Here is a 23,847-nt window from a genome sequence, read left to right as displayed (position 1 = left end):
GATATTTGCCCTTGCTTTAAACAGTATCTTCAGGGGCTGTATCTTGATAACTGAGGTTGAACAGAGAGTCTTTTATTTTGAGATACGTAACTAATGATTCACATCTCCAGAAGGAGCCACTGCAAATAGTCTGAGCACTTCCAATTTCTACTTCTGCACTGTGCCTGGCTTCTGCTAGCCAACACGAGGTCATTTCATCTTAACATTTCATTGAATTGGTGTGTTAGTAGTACATCAAAGATGATGTCTTAATGAAATGCAAGAGTGAGATAGAGTCATGGCATTTGAAGGCTATGTAAGAAAAAAAATGGCTGTTTACTCTGCATGGAAAAGGAAGTCTGATATTTCTTCTTCTGAAAGTTGGAGGCTCCAGCTCTGGAGTAGGCGAAATGCACAATATACATTTGGTGTTATGTGAATTTTAGAGCTGGTGATAGACATGCAATCCCAGTCAGTTGGCAGGGATTCACAAAGCAGGCAGAGGCTGCTGCAACCAAGTAAGCTTCCATATGCTGCCTTGTCTCAAAACTAATCTGGAAGCAGGCAGAAAATACTTTGTCATACTATGGCAAATTCTTGGCTTCATAGCCAAAAATGCTGCTGGGGTTTGTGACTAGCATCAAACACGTGGTACTAGCGTTTTTTGCATGGATGCTGGGCTGAGAGCACCCAACTCATCCCATACAGGGCTAGCAGCCCCTGGCCACTAGTGACTAATGGTTGGTGTTGAAAACAGAGAGAGTTCAAGGTGAGGGTTCTGTATATACCACTACCTGTGCTCTAGGCTATCCATCTTTTGTCAGCACACAAAGGTATGGAAATATAAAGACCCCAAACTGACAATGGATATTTCATGAAGTCCTGCTAACGATGTGATATTTTTTTCCTTAATAAGTTATGATTTGTTTGCAGGAGTCCCCTTCTTTTTTTTCTCTGTGAGATTATAGTCTTAGAGAAACAAGGAAGGTCTCCTGTCACCTTTGACGACAAAAGGTGATTACAGGAGTACTATATTTTGTTTCTGCTTGAACAGATTTCATACTTTTTTTACCCTCTGTTCTTGTTGGTCGTTTCATATCTGAAAGTGTTTATCTCTGAAGGTGGCTTTCCCAGAGATCTTGAACAACTCTTTTCCTCCAGGGTCTTAGTTTATATATTACTTACAGATGCAATACACAAAGCCTATTCTCAAATGCAATCTCTTAAGCTTGCAGAATGACTGATGAAGCTGTTGGCTCAATTTGCTGTCTGATCATTTAGTTGATAAGGTGAATCTTGACTCAGTCAGATTTTCCATGGTGGATCGATCAAGTGATGGAAGCTGAATTTCTCACCCTAAGATAACCAGGGAAAGGATCAGCAACACTAGACATCTATTTTGGTAGGTAGTTTAAGCTCTGAAGCTTGATTTTTATCAGCTATTAATATTCATGAAAAATAACTGCATATCAGAATGACAGCATTTATACTCACTCTGCTGTTGTGTAAATAGCTATGTGAAGTGCACAGGAGCCATGAGCTGACCCTAGTGTGTTTCATACCAGTGACCCACTAAGTCAGTGTGTTTTACTGGTAAATGATTTTGCATGAGATGATTGCCTACAAATGACTAACAAGTGAAAAACACTCTGAACTGATAATAGAAAAGTGCAGTAGAACTGATTACCTGAGAATCACATTTTGGCTTTTTCCTTTTAAAAGTAATTTGATTTCATCTGGACTAATTAATTCCTCATTAGTAAGAAGACAATAGGAAAATTACTTTTGGAAGAATATAAAGGCAAAAAAAAAAAAAAGCAAAAGGGAGCTAAATATAAAATATATCCTTGGATAAGATTATAGTTTGTCTCTTAAGAGTAAGGACATGAGACAATTTCAAATTTCCCTGCAACTCATCAGAACTGAATGGTAATCAAATGAAAAATGGCTTCCATCTTAATATACCATTATTGTCCCTTAATATAGAGTGTACCATCAATTACTGAAAATGCTATTGAAACTGTGCATTAAATTCATTAAGTATACTACATGACATGACTTTTGGAGAATATTTGTTTTCACACTTGCCTAGTTTACACATTATTCTTTCCCTTCTTCAAAAAGTTTGTGAATGACCAAGAAGTCCAGACAACACCACCCTTTGCTTAACTTTTCACATTTTGTTACAAAACATCACAAATCGTATGGATCATTGTGGATCCCAGTCCCTTTTGAAAACAAAAATATTGTCCTTGTAAAGAAAATAAATAAAAAATGCAACTTTCTGAAGCATTTTAATTAATTGTAATAATTGAAAAATGAGTGAGTTCTTTTGATTTTGTAAAGATAAAGAGAATTTTTAGTGGTAAAAGACATAATAATTATTTTTAAATTTCTTCACTGAAAATTAAAGAACATAAACAAATACAGCATTCAATCCACTGGCTATGTGCATCCTAATAAAGTTTAATTAGATGTAATCACCTTCTGTCATTTCCACTTCTCCTGCCTTCTGAAAGTGTGGCATTATGCAAAAACAGCTTGCCTTTTCATACAGGAATCAATTTCAGGAAATCAAAGATGTGTTTATACAGGCTGAATTTCTGGATAAATAAAGGTTCTTGAACTACCAACCACTTTAAAAACCTCTGAGCTTCTTCCTTAGTAGATATTGCATTCTCGTTCTCTGTGACTTCTAATCTGAATGACTGTTACGTGATATTAAATCTGTCAAAGACGAAATTGTTGCCTGCAGCTTTTCTGCATCACATCTCAAACTTACCAAAATTAATACTCTTGCCAATCTCAGGCATATTTGGTTTTGTTTACCTAGATGGCCAGTTTTCTTATATGCATTTATATTAAAAAATTCCTATTAGTTTAAAGGAAACCATAAAATGGCAGTATTTAGATAAAGGAGATGTACTACTTCTTGAATGCAAAAATTATTATTCTGCCTTTAGGCCGAATCAAAAAATTCCCTTTCTTACATCCAGTCTTCTGGTGTGGTTATGTTGCAGCAAAACTTCGCCCAAATCTACACAAGAGTGGTAGTTTATATTATGAACTTTACTACTGGATAGGAAAAAAAAAAAATCCACTCTTATCAATTTTAGACCTTTGTGGAATTCTTTGTACCAAATGGAAAGGAACTCTCTTATCCGCTTTAGAGACTGATGTGAGAAAAAGCAATATAGCCTGTGAATGTATTATCTGGACAAAATACCTGCTTTCCAATAATGTGAGAAAAGGATGATAGTGGCCATGATATCCTCATGCCTGTAAAGCTGTGCATTTTGCTGATATCTTTATGTACACACCAAGCAGAAAGATGAATCTTCCAGTTTCTAAAAAAAAATGATGCTGTGAAGTGGTTGAGAACTGGGTTTGGCACATTTTTTCCCCATCGCTCTCTTAAATTAGTACCAAAGTCTTATGCTTGCTTATTGGGCTTATAAATACAGACTGCTTCCTTTTCTGCTCTGGCTGCTTTCCACAATATTGGCTGGCTTCAAAGGACAGGGAAGAGGAAGAAGCATGCTGACAATGCCTGTACTTTCTGTGAATCTCTTCCACTTATTGTAGCCTTTAGTTACATGAATTTCAGCTCTGAGGGATTTGCTTGGACAGCCGTCACATCACCGACAGTTTCTCCAGCTGCCCCAAATCCTTTCCAGCTCCAACTCTATTTTAAGGTCCTGGTTGCACCACATCTTCTGGGCGAAGAGAGAGAAACAAAAATAAGTGTTTATTCGCCAGTGTCTTCTGGATTTACAACATCTTAGCAGCTAACCCCTGCAGTTATCTTTTGGGGAAATAGTTGCCACATTCGTTTAGTTCAGAAACACCAAGGACCTTTCCTGTACTGGGGGCTTTAAGTGTTTCATAAATAAGTGATTCAGGATTTGTGCACTCAATCCTTTTTGTGTGGAAACACCAAGGATATTATTCACTTCAGAGTTAAGAAACCTAAATGTATGTGTCTATACATTCATGTCAACACGTGGGTTTGAAGTGCTTGTTATAGGCAGCGGAGGTCTGGTCAATGCAGGAGCCCAGAGAGCATTTCAGCTGGCCTGCGCGGGGAGGCTCATCAGTTGCCCACGCTGAAGTACCTGGTGCTATCTGAGGCGTAACTGAGGCATCCGCACCATGATGGTGGACATGAGGCAGGACCTACAGGAGACCCATGTCCTCCCAGAGCAGCAGTGGAAGGCCGGGAGGGATGTGCTAGTGCGTCTTACCACCAGCCACTTGTATGTAGCAGCTTCCGAGACCTCTGCTCCGAAAGGAGTTGATTTTCCCTCTCACAGATCCCTGACTCCATTGACTACCACATCAGCTTAGACACATGGCTCACCTGTGGACGCTTACACGTAGGCATCTACCTTTAGCTTTCATAATCTGAGCTGAATTTCTCCATGAGACTCATCACTGGGGCCCCACTTTTAGCAGTTTGTACCACACCAGGATTGCACCAGCGGGTTCTGGAGAGCTCCTGGAGTAGGTGTCAGAATAAGACACTGCATTCAACAGGAAGACTAGAAATATGCAGTCAAGGAGTTTGGTTGTGAAACGTGCGGATTTAGAGCACCCCGAGCACATGCGTTTGAATCCAGTCAGGCCTTAAGACAGCTGAGTATACACAGGGCATGGGCAAATGTACACAGACAGGGCACTGGCTAAGGCAAGTTAGAGCCATCCCTAAGGCAAGTTGGTCCTAAATATTTAGTGGGACCGATTAGTTGGTTTTTCCGTATCACTCCTCAGACCCTGCACCAAGTATAGGTTGCAGGATCCAAAGACCGGACCATTGTTCTTCACTGAAAGTTACCTAGAGAGCAGGCACAATACTACCTAACTTGGCTGATGGTTAGGAAAACCATAAATATAAAAATAAACTCTGTCACCCAATATATTTAAAATATTGGAAAGCATTGGAAAGTACGTGTTTAATACCTTGAATAACATTGGACGATTATTTACATTTCTCTTTCACACAACTCACTGTCAGAGTAATTGGTAAGAAACAGCAGCAAGGCTCATCTTATGACAAGACTAAGATCTCTGGCCATATTGACACCAGCACTCACAGACATCCAGACTGGCTTTTCTGGAGTTAACCTGATGAGGAAATACAAGACTCTATTGTGCGGGAACACAGAGAAGCCGTTCAGATCTGGAAATGTGTAGGTACTTTGGCAGGGCACTGCCCTGAGCTAATACGCTCTGCAAACACATCGGAACTGCCCTGAGCCTTCGACTGCTGCCTCTGTGTAGTGCCAGGCTACACCTTGGCGATCTGCTGGCTCAGGCTGGCTGTAACTCAGGTGCTTCATTACACAGCAGAAATTTGGCCTTCACATGTAAGCATAAACAGATAGAGGAATTTCAGATGTGACCCATCCCTCTTTTCTTCAGCTCATCTGAGTCAGACTCTATTTAATAATACATATATTCAAGACAGACTTCATTGCTCTAGTGCCAAACTACAAACTTTACCATATTGTCTGGTTGTTTAAGTCATTCTTAGACATGGATGTTTGCCACCACTCTAATGTCTGGATACAGAAAAGAATGATGAAATCACATTCATTCTTAACTGTACAATATATTTCATTAGTGTTTAAAATAAAATTTCTTTGCTACATCCAGATTTCTTCTTCTATTGTTAACTGATTTAGCGCTATTTCCAGGAGGGCTTTATCTCTTGACAAAGACATGTGGTTTTTAAAATTCCTTACATTGTGTGGCAGACTTAACTGATGTGGTCCATTTATTCCCCCTCCAGCACATTATCTTGAGTATGTAAAATGAATTATTACCTCTTCTGCAGTGTAACAACACATTATGCTTAACAGAAGACCTAAGACTTGTAGGCTATGTTCCCACAAAATGTTCTTCCTGATGTCTGGGTGTCTCTAATTATACTTACTTCACTAACTGGTCATTCATATTGTTCTAATAGTATTAAAATTATATATTAACATAAAAACTTTATTGAACTGGTTCCCAAAGGATGTTACAATCTGAGGGTGAAACTCATTCCCATGCAGCTCATTTGCCAGCCAAGAGAATACAGATTTTACGTGTGATTTATTGACGCATGGCCCAGCTGTTCAGTGTCTGCTTAGGAGATTTTAATCCTGATTGCATAAACTCTGGGTAAAACCTTGCTGCTGTCTCACAGGAGTGTCATCAATTTTAAATAGTAATATTAAGTGTGTTAAGTATGTAAAGCTCATGGCATTTATGTGAGAATCACTTTGCCCAGCCCTAAAGTTGGAACCACTGCTGACATAAAATACAGCTGCTATTTAATATCTCAAAAATGCTATAGAAAGTTTAAGATGAGGTGTGAAAAATACCATATTCCTATGAAACTGCAGCAGTGTAGTAGACAAGAAGCATATAAACATCCTCTCTGAAATTAAGACTCTGTTATGCTAATTGGTAGTAAATATATACAAGTTCCTTCTAAACCCTCATTGTGACCTGTTTCCCTAAGTGAGGCAGAAGAGAGACTTACACCTATTGAATCATCAACTGTGTTTCCAATAGCATATGGGATTTCCCTCTTAAGTACCAATGCAGCCCAATCCTGCTTAGGTTGTGATAGCTGATCAGATCACAGCTTGAGGCTTACACAATAATTGCTATCAACTCAATTATTTTACCTTATGTTAAACACACTACTGCATTTCCACTATTCTCTCTGCCACTATTCAGTTCTTATCTTTCCAGTTAGATGACAATATCATCCAAAAGCTAATCAGCATTGAAAAGAAGGCTATGAAACCCCTACCCTTGCTTATTCTTTCAGGTTTCTGGTTTTGAAGGAGACAGAGGAGTGCTGGTTGACATATGGCTACTGTTTAGGTTAATGCTTTTGTTTTGATGATGTTGCTAAAGTGGCTTAGAAGAACTTTTCCCAGTGTTTCCACTTAGTGCAGCTATTGCTCTGGCTATTGTGTAGGTTTATTTGTAATTAAGTGTATAGATTTTATATTAATCACATTATCGCATCTACTCAGTTAGAAGATCGATATGTGTATTTTGCAGAAGTCACTAAGAGTTTGGAAAGAGTGGACCTTCCCTGAGCCACATATAGCTATCCATCTATCTGTTTTGTCTGCCTATCCATCTGCTATGTAGTCCTTGTTTTGTCTTTGGGAGGTCTTTTACTGGCTTTTCTCTTTTGAACTAACAAAAACTCAAGGGAGAAAAGGTCAAAGCAGCTTTCTGGTTTTGGAGACACATGGTAAATTGGAAACCATTGACAGTGTGAGGCACATTAAGCCTAAATTATATGTTGAGACCCTGATTAGTGGTGGTGAGGCACTGGCACAGGTTGTCCAGAGAGGTTGTGGCTGCCCCATCCCTGGAAGTGCTCAAGGCCAGGTTGGATGGGGCTTGGAGCAACCTGGTCTAGTGGAAGGTGTCCCTGCCCATGGCAGGGGGGGGGAACAAGATGATCTTTAAGGTCCCTTCTGACCCAAACCATTCTGTGATTCTATGATTTGTGCAGCAGCACAGCACTGCATTTTACAGTGACATGACTTGCTGAAAAAACTACTTTATTCCCTTCAGTTTCATATGAACGTTTGTAAATTTGTAGCAGAAATCAAAAATGCTAGAAACTGAAACCAATCAGCTGTCCCTGCTATTTACTTGCACTGTAGTGTAGCACTGGGATATCCTGATTATGGGGCTTAGGAGTCCTTGAAGAGAAGAGCTGCCGGCAGAGCCTGGGCGGTGGTACGAGTCCCTAAACTGCAGGAGCAGTGATCTGCAATGATAAGCCATGTGTGGGAGCAGGCTTTGCATCTTTCTACAGACACAAAGTTGTGAGGAAGGGTCCAGCTTTGCCCAGGGTAAGACCAGCCCCTTTTCCAGTTGCCTTTATCCTACAGGCTTGGGGCTGAATAGGAAGGGAAGGCACATTAAGTCTCAATTATTTATTGAGACTGATTTGTGGCAGTGAGACACTGGAACAGGTTGCCCAGAGAAGTTGTGGATGCCCCATCATTGGAAGTGGTACCCATCACATGGCCAGGGTAGGAGTCTAGACAATGGAGAGTCATTTTACTCCAGCTGAAGACTTTTGCCAGTTTTACATTACAAGAGAAACTCCTGTTCTTGCTCAAAGTTCATTGAAGAAACAGCTCTGGGCACTTGTGCAATCCCTATCAGCTGACTTCACACCCGGGTAGGTAATGGAGACCCTACAGACATTTCGATCTGATGATCTTTTAAAGGCAGGGGATCATGGTGAGGTGGCCATTCTGAGTATTTGGGATCTCTCTTCAGACTTTGGCATCACTTGCCATTGAGCATTCCCTGTTTGCAGGAGAGCGCAGCCCCGTACCCTGAGAGTCTGTCCTGTTCCTCGCAGTGATTACATATGAAAATGTCAAGCATTCTTCTGAATACCTTTACCAGCAAAATTACTCAGGCTAAAAGTCACTTCATCTTTTAAACTGCATGCATATTGTATATATATGTATATATGTGACATCAGGAGGAAGACAGTAAGAGCCAAACTGTCTGCATTCAGCCATTAATTTCTTCTGTGTCTCCTTATGAAATCCATTTTGCTAACCATGATCTACCCTTTTAAATCCATGCAGACTCTTATGAGTCACTTTGTACGTGTCAACATGTTCTAGCTTGTTGCTGACCAGTGGTACCAAACCTTCCTCCGTATCAATGTCAGATATAAAAAAAATCCTCAGGTTTTTTCCCTTGGATATCTGCATTTTGGAGAAGGATTTTATTAGCCTATTTTGCGTTGTCATTTTTACTCCTCTTTTAGACCGTTATTTTGAACAATCTTGCCTTTTTAATGCTCATTCCAATGGAGCGGTATAAATATTTTATCTTAAATGTATTCCAGCAGAAGCAGAGTGAACATTAACTGTCTATAAGGGTTAACCCATTAGTGAAAAGGATGCCTGATAAATTGAAAGTGTGGCTTTTAGCCAAGAGAGATCGGTATATTCTGAGCATTCCTTTTCTGCCTTAGGAGTGGCAAATCATGTTGCCTGTATCAGATGTGATACAGCTTCTGAAAGAAGCAACCTCAGAGGCAAATTCATACTTTGCTATTCAGAGAACTGTCCACTGACTGTGTACGTGAATTAAGGGCATGCCTTACTTACAAAGTTAGCGTTGTCTCTGGAATCATAAATTGTAACTGGGAAACAAAAAGAAACCATAAACAACTTTAAAACAAGTCAGATTACATTTTCAAAATATTATGTGGTACGCATGGTAGTGTAAAATTTTTAGGAGGTATTTATTAAGCACTCTTTGTCATATTTTAAACATTTTCAACCATATTTTTCTTCTGTTCTGAGTACTAAAATCAGTAATGAAGACAGTAGTCAGATGCCTTGATGGAGTTGTTAATCCAAAAGCATTCCCATAGTCTCAGTATGGATAAGTAAAGAACTGCCAATCAAGCTGTCTGGAAGTGAACCTTTCATAGAACAATGTACGTTTTAAGAATAATTAAACAGCAGTTAACCTTCCTGTTGTAAAAGAAAATAAAGATTCAACACTTTTTTCTTTATAAACTTTTTTTTCTTTGTAATCTCTATTGTGTAACTCCCTACCTGCAAACTTCAGTTCAGAAGCACGGTATTTAATTTACGTTGTGTTTAATTTCCATCAGTGTAAACACCTGCACAAGAGCAAGGAACAGCGGTCACTCTTTGACAAATCCGGGCCATACTGAGCCTAGTCAAATTCTTTCTGAAGGAAAAAATATGCAGAGCTCCACTGCTAATACTGCTTTGATGCACAGAAATTTACGACAGATCATGCTGCTTGTGTTCTACAGCCACAGAGGGCTACAGGGAAGATTTTGGGGGGCCTTCATTTTCTTCTGGCAATTATACAGAAAGCAGAACCCACCTCCTGGGCATGGTGAACACCTGTGCGCTTGCTGCCCACTTCAACCAGTCATGTTGAATAAAACCTTTGCCTTCACCTTCACCTGCCCCTTCTCAGCTCATGAGGTGCCTTTTGCCAGCACCCAGGCAGCCAAGGGCTGTTAGCGACAAGAAGGACCCCGGTCCCTGGGGCAGGCGAGGCTGAAGAGGACAGAGGTGGACAGGGGTGGGGAAGTGCATCCCTGGAAAGAGGGGTGGAAGAAGGAAGGAGGAGAAGAAGGGGAAGGGCAGAATTAGAACATTATGCTCCTGAATATTCTTGAACTCTTTAGCACTCTGCAATAGCCCCTTTTCACTTACTTTTCAAAGTTATTTTCCATAATTATTGAGAGGTGATTCTTATTCAACCACATGCCTTTGTCTTTCCTGATAAAAGATGTTGCATTTGCTTTGAACGTGGAATTGCCTCAATTTTCTCTATAAAAGTACTTTATATATTCAAGTGTTGCAGGACAAGCTCACACATGAATATAGCAGGCTCTAAAACATCTGAACTCTGCATTCCTGGCATGCAGCCTATTGTTCATTAAGGAAAAGCTCAATATATTTTAAAGAACATGGAAAATTCATGTGTGCATACAGTTACAGAGGATGTATTCATTTATATATCTTTCATATATTTAAATCATATTTGTAGAATAGGCCTAATATATAGAAAGTGCTTGTTTTGAAAGATGTGACATGCACTGTCAGTATTCATTTTCAAGATTTTCTAGTGGATGCTTCCTATTGTTCAAGCAATGCAGGAGGAACACATTTGTTGCCATTCTGGAAAACACAAAATAATTTCCCAGTGAATGTTCTTTATTTGCTCTGTTTTCCTTAAATTTTCTGGCATGGAGAAAAGCGTGACAACAGTTCATGTAGAGCATGCAAGTAAAATTTATTTTCCCCAGTGTGATTATGTACTCTTCGTATTTCAGCCATCTATGAAGAAACATCCTATATATTCATGCACTGACTTAGGAAAATTATCATTCTTATTGGCTTCCAGCTGTTCAATGACATTATGTACCTATCCACAAACAAATTGTAACCACTTTGGGCTTATAATTCATCATTCATTAGAACTTTAATACAACCTTCTTGGTTTTTTCTTTCTTAGAGACCAGATGAGATTTGCAAGTTTGACAAATAGGAACAAAATAGCCTCAAAGAAACTGTACTAGAGTATGGCAATCAAACCTCTAGAACTAAAATTCCAGCAACAGCAGTTTTCCAAGATGTCTTACATATAGATCGTATTTTCTAATTCATTTTCTTTTGTTATGTATTTCAATTGTTAGACCACTTTCTACAGAATTTCTGGGCGCCTGTGTTTCCTCTGCTATTTATAATAGGAATACAAAGTGGCCAGAAGTCCAAGGTGAATCCATCTTCATCTTGCCTTGAAAGAGAATATCCAAATGCACCGAAATGGCTTTCAGCTTTTAAATGTAGCATTTTGTTTGAACAGAAACTGCATCTGCAAACTTTTTTTCAAATAGCAAGCTGTTGGCTAAGAGAAAATGTTGGTGCAGGGGTTTGTAAACAGTTTCCCCGTTTTGCCTGCCAAGTGCATTTTTGCAAGGTGAGATTTTTCCTTCAGGCCTGCTCGCAGTCCAGCAGACACCTCCTGGGCTGTAAGAAATCCCATAAAACCTCCTCTGGACCCTAGAAGAAGGCTTTCCTTTAGTAACCTCTAAGGCCTGGATCCCCCAGGGACCTGCTTCCTGAGCCCACAAAGTTTTGGCAGGACTGCAAGCTCAGTCCTTGCTGGCTGCCCCACGTCCTCTGTACCCATGCACCCTTGAAGCCTCCCCTCCTGCGAGTACTTCATTGCCTTTAGGAAAGGGAAAACTCATCTCCCTGCGAAGGGAGCGGCACACACCGAAACCAGTGTGCTGCTGGCAGGGTATGGGGAGCAGAAGCCTTCCTTGCCACCCAGCCGTACCATGTTGAAAGGAGATGCCGTTGCTGTGAGCAAAGTAAAACAAATGCCGTCCATCACATCTTGAAACAAGCCCAGCAGTGTGTTTGTGGCATGAGAGCAATCAGAATTACACATATACTAAACAGGCGGTTACTTTTTGCTAGCTGCTTTTTATTCAAAACCAGAATTCCCAACTGGTATAAACTACCACAAAGAAAATGCAATGCATGGAGCAAAGAAAAAGATGGGGTAAGGTGTACTCTGAACCTTTGCCATACTGAACTTGCTTTATCATGGTAGACTCTTCACGTTTTTCCTTTCGTGCAGTTACAGTTCCTGTGTGAATTAGTGATTGCAACCAGTGCTTTTACAGCAGCACCTTAAAGATTCATTGTTTCAGTCAGGGTAAAGCAAATCCAAGAACTTCAGCTTGTCAAAGCCTCCAAAAATTTATAGTGAGCTTGTGTGCTCTGTTTTTAAACATGGGCAGCAATATCCATTGGAAACCTTCTATATTTAAATGCAGACAGTGATTATTTACTCACTGACCACAAATGCTCCATAAATGTCTGGGTACAGTAGCTGGTGTGCAGGAGTTGGACTGAGATGCTCATATCTGAAAATTGATGTCCAAATATCATTGGCAGAGGTCCGCTGGGGAGAGGCAGTGGAAACAGTAATTCCCTGATGCGCCGTGCATGCTTTTCTGTAGGTTTTGATTCTGCGTGAAACAAATCTATGCTACAAATCACTGTCATATGGCCCTGGTGCTAGCTGCTACTGCAAGGGGCAGCCGCTTCCCTCGCAGACCTGGGCGAGGTTTGGTATCCCCAGCAGCCGCCCAGTTCAGTGGGGGCTGGACGCAGCCGGCGGTCGCAGGGAAGTGCTGACCACCTACAGCAGCAGCATTACTGTTATCTCACTCTGTTAACAATCACTTTCACAGATTCCCTCCTTTTTTCTCTCAGGAGTGTGAGAGAGCTCTAGATGTTCTCTTTTCAGACCCTGAAGAAGCATCTCAGAGTCTCGCTGGGCTGGGAGGAAGAAGAAGGTGACACATGAACAGAGCAGGATCCTCTGCCTGGTGGCTGCTTCTCCCTGCCCCTCTGAATTTCCTTTTCTAAAGCTACGAGTGTGGCAGTGGCACGGCTTAACGTGAGTGCTTACATGAGCACAAGCACAGGTCTGAGTTACCTGTATTTGTGCCGTAGCAAGCACACCCTGATAGTATTACCTGCAATATTACTCAACCTAATTTGAGTTAAAAGACTGCCGTGCAAGTAAACGGCATCCACTACCAATGTGCGTTGGGAGGTGTCTTGGAAGATGTTACAGACCTTGTCAGGCCAGTTTTAGCTAATAGCTAATAGGGTGTGAAAGCAAGGACCCTACCAGGTAGAGGCTCCAGCAGCCCCAGGAGATGGGTCAGGAGCGGCAGCGCGGTGCCCCAGCCTGGACCATGCCTGCTGGGACCTGCCTGCTTGAGGCATGGCCCTTCGGACAGAGGGCGAGAAGGAAGCCAGTGGTGGGTGAAGGGCTGGTAGAAATGCTGCCCTAGATGACTCCCTCCCTCGGAAGCCTTGTATGGTGAAGTGTCACATTGGATTTCTTTCAGAGTCCTCAGAGGCTATTGTTTTGGTAAATCTGAACTGGGGTGTTCTCCCCCAGAAAACATCCAATGTAAACATCCATTACAAGCCACTGGAGTAGACTGAAACACTGCATTTAAATTGCTTTTAATAGCTAATTTGATGATTTACACAAAGGGTTAGCTGCAATTTCTGAGCTGGTTCTATTAGACTTTATTTAATGAGACACTTTATCGCATTATAAAACTGCAGAGCCCCTTGTTTGTGCAGTTTCAACTTCTTTGTTGTTGAGACATTGCCATCACACTGTTTTGGTATCTGTAATCTGTTCTATGGGTCACAAATGGGCATCAAAGGGTTTGGTGGTTTGGGGGTTTTTTTTTGAGTCAGGCTTTGAGAGAGTTTCTGGTATTTTTGTACAGGAGCCTTGTAGGAGAGAAAGCAATGAATAGGCTGGAAAATAAAAAGCTCTTTCCTAAGTAGCATAATATCATGCTACACTCAATTTGTATCACAGTGAAAATTACTACCTAGTGAGTTTTATTAAAATATTATTTGATATCAATCTGCTTATTATATTATATCAGAGAAGGTTCAAAGTGACATGTTTGCATTGGCTGCCACAGAGGTGCCATTTTCTCTGACAGGTGTATGTTACTCAATTATAATTATCCTGCATTTCTTCATTTTCTAGACCAACCCTTAATAAGGTTTCCAGCATGGAAGGCTCTATTCCGCAGCAGGCTGGGTATCCTCCTCCTGCTCTTTCTCCAAGGGAACTGAGACCACCCGGCTCTTTCCAGGACTCGGTTGCCATTGAGAAACGATCAAGTAGTTCCCCAACAGTTTCTCAAAAACACACTGCTATTTTAATGTTGGTGGTATTTTTTCCCCTAAACATTTAGACTGTGTCATGGTAACAGCTACTTTTAGTTCTGAATTTGTTTTCCCATCTTTCATTTCAAAAAAATGACAGCGTTTCAGTTTATTCCCTTTAAATGTAAAATTTACTATTTTTAACTTTTGGTGACCATAAACGGTTATACCAATAGTTTATGAACTGCTTTGGATTTCCTATGCAATGTAAATTACTATATTGATTGCTAAAAAAGATGTTTGCGATAACAATTGATCATATTAATTATGAAGTGTTCATAATGTTCAAAACAAAAGCAAATGTACAGTAAGTACAACATGTGTTGTAAGCGTTTTAGCAGGGGGATGGCAACAAGAGGGGAAGCAGCAAAATTAGCATTCCCAGTACATATTTAAAAATCAAAAAGTAAGCTAAAAATAATCATATCATAAATGGGTAACATGTAATCAAGGGTCCATTTTTTTCTGTCCAGTTAACTTTAATAGGTTTGCATGGGTCCAAACTTGATTGAATAATCGAGTGTACAAATTCTTGATATTAACAGTTGAACATTTTATTGTCCAAGCCAGGGCTAAGGAAATGACATTTAAGATCCTTAACAGATGTAGCCCTTAACAAACGTACCACAATTAATTGTTACTACTATTATTATTACTACTATATTTGAAGAGTGCTGGAAGTAAAATGCAGTGGATTCAAAAATAGGTACTTCCCAAGTGCAATTGGATGATTACTTACTTTGCTCAAACTAAAGAGAGACTTAATTCTGCCGTAGAAATCCAACATTCCGTGTTGGAGTGGTCTGATCAGCAAGTAAATTACAGATAACCAAATTTAAGGAAAATAGTGCGTGCAAGTCTTTTGCCTATATAAGCAAAACACGGGATCTTCATGGTTTTTATTAAAAAATAAACTCATCTACTCAAATTCTGATTACCAGCTGATTCTTACAAATCTTTATTCAACTTGCATATATTTATAAGGAAATAGGATGATGTACTTACTAAAATGGTGCCATTAATTCATTTTATAAAGGAAATCAATATTTTTGTGACCTTTTTTTGCACTAAGTCTGAAAAAAACCAGCAGTACTACCTAGTAGTATTGAGACTTTACAATGAAGTTGAAACATGCTGCTAGTTTTAGCTCTGAAGTGGTACTGCTTTATGCAGGATGGTTAAGGCAAGATATATGCTAGTATCTAGTTTAAGAACAAAAAGATTTATAAATGGATTGTGCTTATTATCAAGAAACTACACCTTACCGTAGTCTAAAGGAGAAATAAACATAATAGACATAGATACAGATATTTCATATCAGTTTATTCTATACCACACCTTCCCCTTTTTGTTTTAAGGTGAGAGTCGAAATGTCACTGAGTATTGCTTTACACAGAACCTGCTGGATGGCCTGATCCAGGAAAGCCCTTTTCGCTCCGTTGGTGGAACTAACCGTATCATTAAAGTTACAGTTTGTCGTACATCCTCTTCTGGATCAGGGCTCTTAGCATTGGATAATAGTAGTAATTAATACTAAATAGTATGTCTTCTTTGTAGAAAACTCATGATAAAATACTTATCTTATTATACGTCTCTAATCTTAATGTTCTCTGAATGTTTTAAACAATTTACCTAACAGTCTTTGCTGCTGTAAAGTGTAATTGCAGGTTTTCTTCCTTGTCTGGTGCAAGGGTTACAAACACATTCTGTAAGATCATTACATTATCTCAAATACCTTAAGAAAAGCTTCTCTCTGATCAGCTCAATGTTCTGTATATTGTAGGAGATGCAGATAATAGTATAATTCACATAAATTTGCATTAATGATACTGAATTTCCTTAAAAGACTAAATTTAATCTACATTTCAAAAAGTGAAAAAGTGTGACCAACATTTTTCTGACAGGCACCCCAGCTGAGCATCAGCTTTACAGCTGTTTGTTAAAGTAGGTAGAAAATAAAAACCTTTTATTTAAGATTTGGGGTAAAACTCAAAAACTGTAAACACATCCAGGCAGCTGGGGTCCCATTCTCAAAAGGCACGGGGAGCGCATCTACAGTGTCGTGTGCTGTCATGTTCCAGCTCACCTGCTTCTGCTGGCACGACATCAGGTCTTTCACGCCCCTAGTGCAGAGCCTGCTCATAGCTTTTGAGGGCTCTTCCCCACGCCTCAGTTGCAAAGGTTTGGTGTTAGGGACGCTGGAGCGTGTAGTGTCTCAAAACTTGCATCCCTTTTAGGAAATATTTCTTAGATTATTGTGTAAAACTGAGTTCCTCTTTTCTGTCCCTGTAAAGCATCAGTGGCTTTAACTCAGCTCTAGCCTTCCTTGAGGCACTACCGAGTCATTTTCCTTCCCTCCATCTCGCTGCTGTTGATTCCAGCTGCCCTCTATGCTTGCCAAGAGCTCATACAACAGGCAGATGTTCTGGGAGACGCTGGATCGTGCACAGATTAGCTCTTTGGGTGTAAGGTGCATTCAGGAGGGGTAGGACCATATCACTGTGGAGATCTGAGGTGACAAGCAGTGGCTCCAGATCTTCCATCCCAGGAGGCAGATACATTTCATGAGCTTGCCCTAAGCCTCCAGGAATGGGACACTTATGCCCTGCGGTAGACACAGTTGCCCCACAGAGCTGGTTACCCCTAATTGCTGTAAGTTCATGACCGGTTCAGTACTGGCAAGTCGTTATTTCTGGGCTAGCGAGGATGTGTGAGACAATCAATCAAGTGGCTTGTGTGTGGATAATGGGTGTAACTAATGTGCCTGAAATAGCAGCTGGCTTTCTGATAATGGGCTTCCCAAAGTGTGCCGAGTGTCATTAATAGTATTCATGGCTGCAGGTCACTTGCCAGAAAAAGTAAGTAAATACATTTATCAGAATTCAGTGCAGACAAGCATCAAAATGAAATATGCAGGAAAGGCACATGAAGTAAGCGTATCCACCCTGGGAATTTCAGGGGCCAAACTGAGTTTGTTTTGCATGGGCTGTTCTCTTGTACTCTCTCTTCTGGAGACACCAGAGCAAACCCTGACAGGCTGCTGAACAAGGAGCACAGGAGAGCTGAAAGCACAACCGGCACCCTCTAAACCCCTCTGCCCCCATCCAGGCAGCACGCTGAGAGAGAACAGGCAGAACCAGCACCCCAGGAAAAATAGCTTTGTGAAGTTTACTGCTCAGGTTACCTGTAATCCTTACCTTTTTAAGGAAAGATTGTCAGTTAGTCTCTCTCCCTCATTTTCCCTGGCCCTCCATGGAATCTACCTTGGATCACGGAAGACCAAGGGAGAAAGAGGAATTAAGTGACGCTGTCCCCAAAACTGAAGCAAAATCCCATTTCACTACATGCGGTATCCTTGACAATAACAATCAAATTGGTCACAATGAAACCACAAATCATTCCCTGAAATTCCTGCATCAGTAAACACAATCAATGGCAGTTACTTGGATCTGGCAGGTCCAGGTCTTCTTCAGTCTTTTCCCTAAGCCATCCTCATCTTGGGATGCCTCACAGCCCATTATTTTCTGCAGGCTGATCCTGAACTTTAACTCCCTGCGTTGTGTCCAAAGCTGCATTCCTTTTCTGCTGCAGGCTTTATCTCCTCCCTGTAAAACTCAGCTTGACTTTGTGTTGAGAACCATGCCTTAAAATGAAAGTCTTTCCTATGCTGACCACAGAAATCAAGTAGAATTCTGGAGCCTTCCTCCAGGCAGGCGGCAGAGCACCGAGTGATGGGTATCACCCAGTTTGGGGCACCTGAGCGAGGCTGTACAGAAGGTTGTGATCAGCGGCACCACGTCCAGCTGGAGGCCATCGCTAGTGGTGTAGCCCAGGGGTCGATACTGGAACCAACACTGTTTAACGTCTTTAATGACCTGCATGATAGGACCGAGTGCACCCTCAGCACGTTTGCTGGTGACACAAAACTGGGAGGAGTGGTGGATACACCAGCTGGTTGTGTTCCATTCGGAGGGACCTGGACAGGCTGGAGAAATGGGCGGACAGGGACCTCGTGAAGTTCCGCAAGGGGGAGCGCAAAGTCCTGCCCCTGGGGAGGAACAACCCCAGGCACCAGGACGTGCTGGGGACCACCCAGCTGGAAAGCAGCTCGGCAGAAAAGCGCCTGGGGGTCCTGGTGGACACCGAGTGGAGCAGGAGGCAGCCGCGTGCCCTTGGGGCGAAGGCGGCCAAAACAGCCTCCTGGGCTGCATCAGGCAGAGCGCTGCCAGCCGGTCGAGGGAGGTGATCCTTCCCCTCTGCTCAGCCCTGGGAGACACAGCGGGAGTGCTGGGTCCAGTCCGGGGCTCCCCAGTACAACCCAGACAGGCACGTACTGGAGAGAACTTCCACGAAGATGATTATGGGCTTGGAGCACCCGACGTACGGAGGGTGAGAGCTGGAGATGTTCAGCCTGGAGAAGAGAAGGCTCAAGGGGATCTCATCCATGTGTATAAATACCTGACTGGGGCAAGTAAAGTGGATGGAGCCAAACTCTTCTCAGTGGTATCCAGTCAGAGGCCAAGAGGCTATGGGCACAAATTGAAATACAGGAAATTCAGTTTAAGCATAAGAATAATCTTTTTTACTGTGAGGGTGGTAGACCACCACCAGAGATGGGAATGCCTGCAGGTGTCAGTATGTGATGGTCATTCATGGAGTTTTAGTACTGTCAGTAATTTGAGTACATTGGCAATGTAGATATATTGGTTAGGGGCTTAAGTTATATCGAAAATTGTTAGGTATTTTCAGATACTTTTGAATGTTTTCCTGTATATCCATTTTAGCTGCTTACTTATCGAGACATCTTTTGCAAAGATGAAAGTTTTAAGTAATTCCAGTTTTTTAAGTCTTTTTCTAGTTAATGCTCTCATTTTATTTATACTTCAATATCAGCACAAAAAGGCTGCAATAAGTCAGACTATTTAATATTTGCGTAATTTGGTTTTTCATTACATTGGTAATTGTGCAGCCCTTTGCAACTGATTTACAAAACTCATTTTTGTGCAAACAAAACTGTTATAAGCACTAATTGGAGTATTTTATTTTAGCAGCATATGAAAAACAAAATTTCAGACTTGGGTACCTGTATGAGTCCAGAGTGAAAAGCCTCAGCATACTGGGAAACGGTGTCTCTCTGTTTTGGGGTAGGATACAGACATAGGAAAAGGCAAGCAGGTAGCCCCAGGCAATCTGCTGTCTGGTGGGCTTTGTATGTCTGTTGGGCACAAGGATGCTGGCATGACCAGGAGTCTACAGATCATCTTCTGCTGACTGTTTGTTCTTCTGCTTGTTTGCTGTAGTTCAAGGATCCACGATAGAACCTCAAAAATGTTGTCTTCTAAGGGAAATAAAGAAAATCTTCCTGCCTCCTCAAAACATTAGACAGCTAAATCCAAAGGCAGACAGACACATAACATGGGCAATAGGTAGAATGTAGGTTCCTAAATCCACAAACACAATTCCTGAAACTCCCACCTTCCCTTTTGGTTATTTGGAAGGCTGTAGCTACCAAAGTACTTCTCTATAATTCCTTAGGTACCTACATTTCTGATACTGAGCATACACAGAATTGCTGCCAGCTTGCCAAAACTAACTGTGCTCGTGTTTTATCTGATTCCTAAATCTGTTTTGGGACTGACAGACAAGGTAACCTGAGTCTTAACTTCCTGAAGGGTCCATTTCCACAGGTGGGCTCAGACGTCCTCCTCTCCTGCTGACGTCCACTGGTGTGCCAACGTGAGAGATTCATGGGGCCACAAACAGAGCAAGGGAAAGGGACCATGTCTTCTGCACTGTCCTGAGGTGGATACTCCCCAGTGAGGCTGACAACAAATGGTTACCGCTCTACAGCAGGACGTCCTGCTATTTTTTGTTAACGCTTGTTAAGAAAAGTGCTAAAATGCACCTAAAAAAAATCAATTGTTGGTATACTCCTTATGTCTCATCTATGAACTTTTTGACCTGATGTTCAGCAATGTGACAAATAGCTGTCAAGATAAGGCACCTTTTTAATAAAAGGAAAATAAAGAAAGAGAAAATAAAAGAGCAGACTGCAGGGAAGATAACGCTGTACAGAGTGCATCTCTGGTCTGCCCAGTGCTCAGTTCTGGCAAGATTGGTATCACTTTTTTAATGAAATCACGTCACATTTTAATGTGACTCATACACATTTATGTAACCCTTAGCAGGAATACCTCAGTCTCAGGCACTCACTTGGTGACCGGTCCATCTAAAAGGATCAGAACCTACCCTTCCTTCCCCCCAGACGGGCATGGGCACATACTACAGAGCCACCAAGAGCAATGTGGTAGGCTCAAGCATTTTCCATCTATTCAGAATGATATGGAAGTTTCCAGGGCTTGAATGACCAGAAACCTGTAGCAGTTGTAATATCTTACTACTATCAAAGTCATTTTAGGTCATTTTGTATTTTTATTTGCAGGGGATATTCTCCTTGCCACCTTGTAAAGCTCTTTTAAATCACAAAAGTGTATGCAAACATGGATAGTGAGTGTCAGTCACTGAGCAAAAAAAAGTGAAGTTTAAAGACCTAAAAGCTGAGGCATCTCTTGTAAGTTAAGAGGTAATTGTTGGCACAAATCTGCTGTTACTGAGAAACATTCCAGTGCTCCAGAGCTAAACCCTCAGCCCCACCTTCTGCATATTTCTCCTACCTGGCTTTTGGGGAATAAATAAGAACAGGAAATAAAAAAATGTATCTCTTCTTTAGAACACTCACAGAATAAAACCTTTCCTTGGGAATGTTATACTTCTTTTGCTTTTGATTAATTCTAGGGTGTTATTATACATGCTTCAGATGACCTCCATGCTGCAGCATCAAGTCAGAAGAAAGGGCGCTTCCTTGAAAATCAAGATTCAATTCATTTAACATTCTCTGGGGGGAAAAGCTGTAGACAGAAAAGAACTGGCAGGAAGTTTATATGCTGCCGGTGCGATATAGTCACCATAAAATGCCCATCGAAATCAGGTGACTGCTCTCTTCCATTGCTAGCATTGGGGTATGCAGAAGCAGTTGTTCAGTGTAAAACAGCTCATGTGAGTAAGAGAATGCAATTAAATTAACTTGAGCCAGGCACCCATGCAAGCTTTTCCTGTAGCACAGAAACGGGGAATTACAGAGTGTCATTGCCTAAAAGGATTTATTTGTAAAGTCTTGCATGAGACAGAGAGAAGCATACATATTCCACTCAATGATGCAAATATTGTCAGCTATTTAATATGCGGCCTGAGAAGCCAGTGATACTTAGAAAAATTAGGACTTATCCCTCATTTTGAAACACATTTCTGGAGCAAATCCAAACCAGCAGCTGGGATTTTATGACTCCTGCAGGACCCTGAAAAATCCCACGTTCAGTCGTAAGGAATCTTTACTCACATTCAAAGTGATGGCACTATAAAAAAAAAAATAGCTAGAAAATGGCTTATTGTGGACTGAAGAGTCGGGCAATCTACTGCTTTATTCCCCTGACCTGCAATTTTGCAGAACTCCAATGCTGGTAAAAAAATTGGCTGGAGGATCAGAACTACAATGTTAAGGCTCAATGTTTGTAATTTTTTTTTCACTCACAATGGAAAGCCTAGGAGTAAAAGCTGGACATCAGAGGTAGTAGGTAAGATTTAGGACATGGATGACACACAATCATCTGATGTTTTATTTCATTCCATAGCACTCAAAAGCCCAGGTTTCTTTTAAGAAATGGCATAGGTTAGGAGAGTAAGTGCCAAAGCAATTTTTTTACAAGTAGTTCTATGGCTTCTAAACCACTTCATTGCCTTGAAACCTGTTCCCTTGCTGTGTGTTCTCCAGCAAGTCCTGGGACAGTTTCCAGCACCGGCTCCTTGTGTGGGTGCCTGCTGGGCTGAGCAGCCGCACAGTCTTGTCCCCCTCCCTTTCCTCTGAACCTGCCTCGGGCGGTGCAGTTGCTCTGCCTGCACGCCCCAAAGGCATCTTCTGGAAGCTTTGCCCTTTGAGAGAAGAATCTGGCTGGGACCCTTATTTGATAATGCTTAGAAATTCACATGCAGACTCACATTTTTCTTTAGAAATACCAATCAGAAACCCCCAGCATTGTTTAAGTAAAGGGACTATGAAAGGAAGGAGAATATTAGCATAAATACGTCTCTTCTTGAAGAAAGGACACAGGACCGTGGTTCGAAGATGCAGGAAATCCAAATGTAGTGCCCGCAATAATGAAACAAAAATATCAGTGGTCACATGATCCAAACCTGACCTAAGCCCAGCCTGACACTTCTAACTTGGTAAAATGTTTTTGGTTTGTTAACGTGGTGCTGTTGGGTTTTGTTCTAGACCAGGTATCATCCGTCCTCTCACAGGCAGCAAGAGAGTCGCCGGCAAAAGCAACTCTTATTGCATACTCTTAATTGAGCAGAAACGCAGGATCTGCCCGCTCCTCGTTTGGATCACTGGTACTGCTCGGTGGTGACCCTGCCACGTGTGACTGCAGCGTGACCGGTGACGGGACCACGGCCCAAGCGTGATCCAGGAAAAGCCGGTAGCTGCGGCCCTCGTCAATGGGATTTTAATCAAGGGGTTTTCGTGAGTATGGAGACACACGTTCTGCTTGATGCGCTGGCACAGAGTCAACGCAGAAAAATGCTGCGTCAGGAAACTGTCATTATGTTTACAGCAGAAATTAAATCCAGGAAACCCTTCAAATCTTCATCTGAATGAAGGGTTCAGACATAGTTGTTTGACCATGTGAAATCTCATAGTTTCTATAAATACGAGGAAAGGATGGACAATACAAAAATGATTCCAGCGTAACTGGTAGGCAGGATGAAGCTCATACAGCAGTCCACCCCCAGAAGTGCCGCGGAAAAAAAACCCAGCTTCACTTATATTACTACCATTATTTTAAAATAACATCCAAACCTGCCGCTTTGGATTTTTATAGTGGGGTTTGTTTTTTTTTTCTGTAAAAAATAAAAGGAATATTTAATCACTGCAGCGTTAGTCTCCTCTTAGGACATGGCTGTGTCAGAAACAATTTCAGGGGCGAGATTTGAGGTCTTTTGGTCAAAAAGGACCGGCTGTAAGGAGGACAGAAACCTGCCCGGGGAACAACCGGGCCCCGGTCGCTTTACGGTGCAAATTCGGGGTTATTTGATCAAGGGGCTGTCGGTCGGTGCCTGTCCTTTTCTGGTAACTTTTTTATTTCCCAGCTCTCGGAACCGAACTGGCCGCTCGGGAACCGGGAAGGGGACGAGCCCGTCCCAACGCGGCACCCGCGAAGCCGGAGCCGCCGGGCCCCGGGCCAAAGCTCCGACCCTTCCTCAAGTGAAGGGCACGGACACCCGCGGCCGTGTCACGGTCAGTCGCGACCGTCCCCACAACCGACCCGCCCGCGGCCGTGTCACGGTCAGTCCCGACCGTCCCCACAACCGACCCGCCCGCGGCCGTGTCACGGTCAGTCCCGACCGTCCCCACAACCGACCCGCCCGCGGCCGTGTCACGGTCAGTCGCGACCGTCCCCACAACCGACCCGCCCGCGGC

This window comes from Haliaeetus leucocephalus, unplaced genomic scaffold (assembly GCF_000737465.1).
Source record: "Haliaeetus leucocephalus isolate CR32 unplaced genomic scaffold, Haliaeetus_leucocephalus-4.0 Scaffold151, whole genome shotgun sequence".
Classification (NCBI taxonomy): Eukaryota; Metazoa; Chordata; class Aves; order Accipitriformes; family Accipitridae; genus Haliaeetus; species Haliaeetus leucocephalus.
This window is presented reverse-complemented; position numbering follows the sequence as displayed.